The sequence below is a fragment of the Schistocerca gregaria genome, chromosome 3, assembly GCF_023897955.1.
Source record: "Schistocerca gregaria isolate iqSchGreg1 chromosome 3, iqSchGreg1.2, whole genome shotgun sequence".
NCBI classification, from domain to species: domain Eukaryota; kingdom Metazoa; phylum Arthropoda; class Insecta; order Orthoptera; family Acrididae; genus Schistocerca; species Schistocerca gregaria.
This window is the reverse complement of record NC_064922.1, coordinates 150103247-150112329: the sequence shown is the minus strand read 5'-3', so window position 1 is coordinate 150112329 and position 9083 is coordinate 150103247.

Genomic DNA, 9083 nt, shown 5'->3' with positions numbered 1-9083 from the left:
CCCTGAACTTGCAGACAGACCCGTGCTCGTCGCCGCAATGATCTCTGTACATTACACAGTCCGTTCAACTCTCCACGAATAATTTCACAACCACCTTCAATTCTTTGTTGTAGCACTTCTCTGTTCGGTACTGCAGAAGAATACACCAATGTCTTTAGTCGGCCCCATAAATAAAAGTCTAAAGGGTTCAGGTCACGTGATCTGGCTGGCCAAGCAATTGGTCCTCCGCGACCTATCCATCGATGTGGATACGTATCATTGAGGTACGCCCTTACGTTGCGGCTGTAATGGGCAGGAGCACCATCGTGCATAAACCACAAGGTGGCTCGTGTTGCAAGAGGGACATCCTGTAACAATCCAGGCAATTCCCCCTCCAAAAATTCGCGGTAAGCGTGCCCAGTCAGCCTTGGAGGTAGAACATGAGGTCCGAGTAAGTCATTCCCCACAATACCACACCAAATGTTTATGGAGAATTGATGTTGATATCCACGCACAATTCTCGCGACAGAATTCTCGACAGCCCACTGGTGCATATTATGCGAATTGATTACACCCGCACGAGTAAACATGGCCTCATCTGTGAATAATATCCGCTGAATGAACATTGGATCATTCAAATGACGCTCTTGTAACCACTGGCAGAATTGCTGACGGCGAGGATAGTCTGCAGGTGTCAATTCGTGCACTTTGTGCAGGTGAAATGGATGCAACTGTTGTCTCCGAAGCAGCCGCCATACAGTAGATTGTGGAAGTCGTACAGCTGCACTAATTTGTCTCGTACTGATGGCTGGATCTTGGTCTACCAGGTCCAAAACATGTTCCTCGACGTTCACTGCATGCTCAAGTGGTCGACCTGAATGTGGCCCAGAACGAATGCCATACTCCCGCATACGTCTGTCCACAGATACAAACGTCTGATGACTTGGTAACCGTCGTCTTGGAAACAGCTCACTGTACCTTCGTCTTGCTGCAAGTGCGTTTCCATCTGCTGCACCATACACAAGGTGCATATCAGCATACTCACTGTTTGAGTACATCATGTGCACGAAACCTGTAGCCTTCCGACGATGAATGAACGACAGGAAGTACGTTTCCGTTACCAACAACATCAGCGCCATCTTCTGTACAGTAGGAGTAAACAGCAATTGCAAACACAAACAAAAACTATTCATGCAGTTTCGAATCAACTGTTGGGAGATACGTATGTGCATTACGTACCAAAATATGGCATCCTGCTGCTTGCACTGACGTCGTTTTGATACGGACATGACTTTTGTATTTTAACGATAACTCTGGAATTAAACGTTTATGGAAAAACATTTATAGAACATTTTTGTCTTATATTTACCTCACAAATACACCCTTAAAATATTTACATGCATTTCTGAATCACCCTGTATATAAAATGTGAAAAATGCATCCAATTTAGACGCTGTATATTGTAACATACAAGGAAGTGGTTGTAAGAAATTTATTTCCTAGTGATATATACTATAAATAGACTATGAAAAGAGGTCTTATGAAAAGACATGCATATAACAAAATAAACTAATTTTAAACCCAGACTACAGGAAATATTACGAAATATTTATCTATCCTGTAATAAAAATAGATAAACTAACTGCAAAATGCATACCTTACTATTTACACATTATTTACAGACAGGAAATTGAAAATGAAGGTAACACTCTCCAGATGAGAAAATGAAATCAAATCATGCGACATCACATTGTTAACTTGTAAGCGACTTACAACCTTAATTGCTGAGAGAATCTCCAAAAAGATAAGTGTCACTGGTAACAAATGTACCCAATATTAGAGGAGCGATACTACTACCTTATGATAAACACAAAATTGCCGACTAGACTCACAAATGTAAATCTGACCCAGTGTACGTTTAATTTTCATGAGAGTGTACTGTTACAGATCATTAAGGCAACATAGAGAAAGCAATGAAGAATAATGTGTACTCATACTGCACTGCTGATACTGTGTAACTACATAAATGTGATCTGGGCTGACCTGTAGGGAGCCCATTGCATGGCGGTAGGATTCCTCATGTCATTACATATTCAAGGGCCATTGAGTAAAATCTCGTAGATTATGATTATGTATCCTTTTTTATTCCTCCAATACGGCGCCATCTGTGGCGAAGCGAAGAAAATGCTTCAGACACAAGGTGTGTAGATTTTGCCATAGAATCTTAATCTGACATAAAAAATGGGGGTTCCCTTTGAAGATTTCAAAGTTGGCCCCCGCCATCCACCTACAGAGTAGGTTGGGGGGGGGGGGGGGGGGTTGTGTGTGGTATCGTTGGATGTCCCTCTCCGGGATATACAAACTGCAATTATAACTTTTTTTGATCTGATGTGTAGTTTTAGAGACTGTTTGGCTTTTACAGACATCACTGCCGTCCTAGCTAAATCTACAGCAGATGCTAAAATGCAGATAAATTTCCTACAGTAGACAGATTCAAAAGCAGGCCTATGTATATCTTTTTTTTAAAAAAAACAGAGTATATGTCAAGTGGAAAGAAGGTACCGAAATACATGAAAACTGATTACGGAACAATAAAAAAGGTTACAAAATTTAAATATCTTGGTGTAACAATGCAACTAAATGCATTGGACAAAGAAGCTAACTTAGCAACGGCTAGGAAAATGGAGGTAGCTTTTCAATTTACATAAGACATACACTCTTGGAAATGGAAAAAAAGAACACATTGACACCGGTGTGTCAGACCCACCATACTTGCTCCGGACACTGCGAGAGGGCTGTACAAGCAATGATCACACGCACGGCACAGCGGACACACCAGGAACCGCGGTGTTGGCCGTCGAATGGCGCTAGCTGCGCAGCATTTGTGCACCGCCGCCGTCAGTGTCAGCCAGTTTGCCGTGGCATACGGAGCTCCATCGCAGTCTTTAACACTGGTAGCATGACGCGAAAGCGTGGACGTGAACCGTATGTGCAGTTGACGGACTTTGAGCGAGGGCGTATAGTGGGCATGCGGGAGGCCGGGTGGGCGTGACGCCGAATTGCTCAACACGTGGGGCGTGAGGTCTCCACAGTACATCGATGTTGTCGCCAGTGGTCGGCGGAAGGTGCACGTGCCCGTCGAGCTGGGACCGGACCGCAGCGACGCACGGATGCACGCCAAGACTGTAGGATCCTACTCAGTGCCGTAGGGGACCGCACCGCCACTTCCCAGCAAATTAGGGACACTGTTGCTCCTGGGGTATCGGCGAGGACCATTCGCAACCGTCTCCATGAAGCTGGGCTACGGTCCCGCACACCGTTAGGCCGTCTTCCGCTCACGCCCCAACATCGTGCAGCCCGCCTCCAGTGGTGTCGCGACAGGCGTGAATGGAGGGACGAATGAAGACGTGTCGTCTTCAGTGATGAGAGTCGCTTCTGCCTTGGTGCCAATGATGGTCGTATGCGTGTTTGGCGCCGTGCAGGTGAGCGCCACAATCAGGACTGCATATGACCGAAGCACACAGGGCCAACACCAGGCATCATGGTGTGGGGAGCAATCTCCTACACTGGCCGCACATCTCTGGTGATCGTCGAGGGGACACTGAATAGTGCACGATACATCCAAACCGTCATCGAACCCATCGTTCTACCATTCCTAGACCGGCAAGGTAACTTGCTGTTCCAACAGGACAATGCACGTCCGCATGTATCCCGTGCCACCCAACGTGCTCTAGAAGGTGTAAGTCAACTACCCTGGCCCCTGTCCCCCATTGAGCATGTTTGGGACTGGATGAAGCGTCGTCTCACGCGGTCTGCACGTCCAGCACGAACGCTGGTCCAACTGAGGCGCCAGGTGGAAATGGCATGGCAAGCCGTTCCACAGGACTACATCCAGCATCTCTACGATCGTCTCCATGGGAGAATAGCAGCCTGCATTGCTGCGAAAGGTGGATATACACTGTACTAGTGCCGGCATTGTGCATGCTCTGTTGCCTGTGTCTATGTGCCTGTGGTTCTGTCAGTGTGATCATGTGATGTATCTGACCCCAGGAATGTGTCAATAAAGTTTCCCTTTCCTGGGACAATGAATTCACGGTGTTCTTATTTCTATTTCCAGGAGTATATATAACAAAAAATCTATTTCCACAGCAGCAAAACTCCAGCACTACAACATTGTCATTAAACCAGAATGCCTTCATGCTTCAGAACGCTTTTCGAGATATTTCAGTTCAATGTGATTAGTATGTGTGTATGTGCTCTTCACGTGCAACTTGTTGTTATAATTGCGGAGGAAGACGTTATAGTTGTTGGGCCAGTTGCTACAGTTGTGGAGTAAATTATTACAGTTTCAGAGGGCACATTGTTATAGTTGTAGGACAAGTTGTTACAATTGGGGCAAGTAGTTACAGTGTCAGGGGCAATTTGTCACAATTGTGGAGCAAGCTGATACTGTTGTGGGACATGTTGTTACACTAGGGGCTAGTTATTACAGTTGTTTAGTAAGATCTTACAGTCTCAGGTAGCAAGCTGTTACAGTTGTAGGGTAAGTGTTACGGTCGTGGGATGTATAGTTACAGTTGCAAGGCAAGTGTTACAGTTTCAGGGGATAATTTTTTACAGTTGCAAGGCAAATTGTTACAGTCACAGCAAAAGTTTTTAAATTGCAGGGTAAGATGATTCAGTTTCATGGGGCAAGTTGATAGAATTTGAGGTGCAGGTTGTAACAGCTGTGGGGCAAATTGATACTCTTTTTGGGGGCATGTTAATACACTTTTATGGCAAGTTGTTACACTTGTGGGGCTATTTGATACAGCACTGGAACAAGTGGATAAAGTTTGGAGACAAGTTTGTACTGCTTGTGTGTCCACATACACCAAAAATTGCCTGCACTATACCTGAATTTGCCTTATGATCATCATTATTAGTCATTTTAATCTCTCTGATTCACATATCACAGTAAGCTCCCTCTCTCTGTCTCTGTGTTACTGTTTCTGTAACGAGAAAGCAACATTATAGTATATTACAGAGGGAATGAAAGGAATACAGTTTCCTTCAGTAACTGACTGCCCTCTCCAACTCACAAATGTTGTCTTGGTTAGACTCATCTTCCAGACTATTCACTTTTACTTGTTCAGACAAGTCACAACTTGCTAGAACAAGTCTCACCTTCCTCAGTCGACAGAAAAACTAGATTTTATGATGTCCATGAATGCTTATTGGAACAACCTGCAAGCATGTAATATTTTGCCAAGTATGGGACAATGATTATCTGTAGCTGAATATAAAATGATGACGTATGGATCATTTGTCACAAGTTGCTGCGATTTGTTGTAGCATAACAACCTGACTTTCCTTGTGAAAATAGCATGAGTAATTACAAAAACAGGTAATCAGGGGGACAACACCAAAAGACAGAAGAAGTAATAGCTGGTTCTTCATTGAGGGAGGCTGTTAACATATGTGGAACAAATTTCATGATGCTACTGTGGTTCTTTCAAAAAATGAAAGCTGGTCCCTCCAGTAATAACATTTATAATTACACATAATTGTACAGTTTAATTCGCTAAGAAAACGTTGATGTTAACAAGCTGAGTGAAAATTTTAATGTGAAATCATTTTCAATATTACTGTTGCCATTCTCAACAAACACAAAGACTCGGTATCTAAAAGAACAATAAAAGCGATATTAACTCTTTCTGGCCCTTAATAGAGGTATGTTATTCTCAGCTTCAGACCATTATCCAGCTGTGTCTAATGTTGGATACAAAAGTATCTCACCAGGTTTTATTGAAATTTCGAAGAAATATTCACGACAAATTGTCGTTACTGCGAAAAAGGCAAGGTAAAATTAATCTGTGTTGGAAGAAGCATTTAAACAAATTCTCAACAACTGGGAGGAATGGGGAAGTTGTACTGAAAGAAGAACCATAATATAGACAAAGAAAAAGAAGACACAGACAATGAATCCAAAGAAAACGATGTACTTATGAAGGTAGAAAGTGGAGATACATTGGAGGAGAAGAAGAACAAAAGGATATTATGATGATGAAGGTGATGATGGTAATGAAGGTAAAGAAGAGGATAATTGTAATGAGGAAGACGACCTTCATGACTGGAAGATTCTGTCTGGTTTCGGGCGGCTAGCTGAAACACTAAACACAGCCAGTCTTGCTCGTGAGATGAAGGTGGAGCTCAGCACCTGTAGTATCGTCGAGAGAACCCACCGTGGTTCTTTGGTATAGAGCCGAGTAGAAGGTCTGAGGCTCACACGACCCGCATGAGTTTCTGATTCATACCTAAATATGGGTAGAGGTTATATTTGACAGCCGGAATAAATTACCGACCCCCCGACTCAGATGATAAACTTCTGAAAAGTTCAAAGAAAACTTGAGTGCCATTTCTGATAGATACCCCAATCATACGATTACAGTTGGTGGAGACCTCGATCTACCCTTGATATGATGGCGAAAATTCATGTTTAAAGTAGGTGGTAGGCATAAAACGTCGTCAGAAATCATACTGAATGCCTTCTGAGAAATTTATTGTGAACAACTAGTACAGGAACCAACATACTCGACTTCTTAGCAACAAATAATCGTGACCCAATAAGGAGCACCTTCACAGATACAGGGATTAGTGACCATAACGTTGTTGTAACTACACTGATTTCAGAGTACTTGACGACTCAACACAAAAGTTTTGTCTCAAGTACAGATAGTGTCGAGGATCAGTGGACAAAGTTCAAAACCGTCGTACAATATGCATTAGATATGTGCCAAGCAAGATTGTAAGAAATGGAAAAGAGCCACCGTGGTACAACAACCGAGTTAGAAAACTGCTACGGAGGCAAAGGGAACTTCACAGCAAACATAAACATAGGCAAAGCCTTGCAGACAAACAAAAATTACACGAAACGAAATGTAGTGTGAGGAGGGCTATGCGAGAGGCGTTCAATGAATTCCAAAGTAAAGTTCTATGTACTAGTTTGGCAGAAAATCCTAAGACATTTTGGTCTTATGTCAAAGCAATAGGTGGATCAAAACAAAATGTCCAGACATTCTGTGACCAAAATGGTACTGAAACAGAGGACGACAGATAAAATGCCGAAATACTAAATGTCTTTTTCCAAAGCTGTTTCACAGAGGAAGACTACATTGTAGTTCCTTCTCTAGATTGTCGCACGGACGAAACAATTGTAGATATCGAAATAGATGACAGAGGGATAGAAAAACAATTAAAATCACTCAAAAGAGGAAAGGCCGCTGGACATGACGGGATACCAGCTCGATTTTACACACAGTACGCGAAGAAACTTGCCCCCCTTCTTGCAGCGGTGTATCGTAGGTGTCTAGAAGAGCGTAGCATTCCAGAAGAATTGAAAAGGGCACAGGTCATCCTCGTTTATAAGAAGGGACGTCGAATTTTGGACCTATATCTCTAAAGTCGATCAGTTGTAGAATTTTGGAACACGTATTATGTTCGAGTATACTGACTTTTCTGGAGACTAGAAGTCTACTGTGTAGAAATAAGCATGGGTTTCGAAAAAGACGATCGTGTGAAACTCAGCTCGCGCTATTCGTCCACGAGACTCAGAGGGCCATAGACACGGGTTCACAGGTAGATGCCGTGTTTCTTGACTTCCGCAAGGCGTTTGACGCAGTTCCCCACAGTCGTATAATGAACAAAGTAAGAGCATATGGACTATCCGACCAATTGTGTGATTGGATTGAAGAGTTCCTAGATAACAGAACGCAGCATGTCATTCTCAATGGGAAGAAGTCTTCCGAAATAAGAGTGATTTCATATGTGCCGCAGGGAAGTGTCGTAGGACCGTTGCTGTTCACAATATATATATATATGACCTTGTGGATAACATCGGAAGTTAACTGAGGCTTTTTGTGGATGATGCTGTAGTACATCGAGAGGTTGTAACAATCGAAAATTGTACTGAAATGCAGAAGCATCTGCAACGTATTGACGAATGGTGCAGGGAATGGCAATTGAATCTCAATGTAGATAATTGCAATGTGCTGTGAATACACAGAAAGAAAGATCCTTTATCATTTAGCTACAATATAGCAGGTCAGCAACTGGAAGCAATTAATTCCATAAATTATCTGGAAGTACGCATTAGGAGTGATTTAAAATCGAATGGCCATATAAAATTAATCGTCCGTAAGGCAGATGAAAGACTGAGATTCATTGGAAGAATCCTAAGGCAATGCAATACGAAAACGAAGGAAGTACGTTACAGTACACTTGTTCGCCCATTGCTTGAATACTGCTCACTGGTGTGGGATCCGTAATAGATGGGTTTGATAGAAGAGATAGAGAAGATCCAAAGGAGAGCAGCGCGCTTCGTTACAGGATCATTTAGTAATCGCGAAAGCGTTACGGTGATGACCGATAAACTCCAGTGGAAGACTCTGCAGGAAAGACGCTCAGTAGATATGTGCAGGCTTTTGTTGAAGTTTCGAGAACATACCTTCACCGAGGAGTCAAGCAGAATATTGCTCCCTCCTATGTATGTCGCGAAGAGACCATGATGATAATATCAGAGAGATTAGAGCCCACACAGAGTCATACCGACAATCTTTCTTTCCACGAACAAAAAAATGGTTCAAATGGCTCTGAGCACTATGGGACTTTACTTCTGAGGTCATCAGTCCCCTAGAACTTAGAACTACTTAAACCTAACTAACACACACATCCATGCCCGAGGCAGGTTTCGAACCTGCGACGGAGCGGTAGCGCGGTTCCAGACTGAAGCGACTAGAATCGCTCGGCCACACACGGCCGGCTTTCCACGAACAATACGAGACTGGAATAGAAGGGAGAACCGATAGAGGTACTCAAAGTACCCTCCACCACACGCCGTCAGCTGGCTTGCAGAGTATAGGTGTAGATGTAGAATACCTTAAGTTCCATACCCACCAAAAATGAACGCAGAATACGTCTATCAAAAAAAAAACGTATAAATTCTTTTGACACCTTCCTAAGGCACAGTCTCTACTCCTACCCGTCTGACTATGTAAGCGAAGACTAGATGTAGTTTAAATTCAAAGAAATAGTATCGACGGCAGATGAAGGGCTTATACCACATA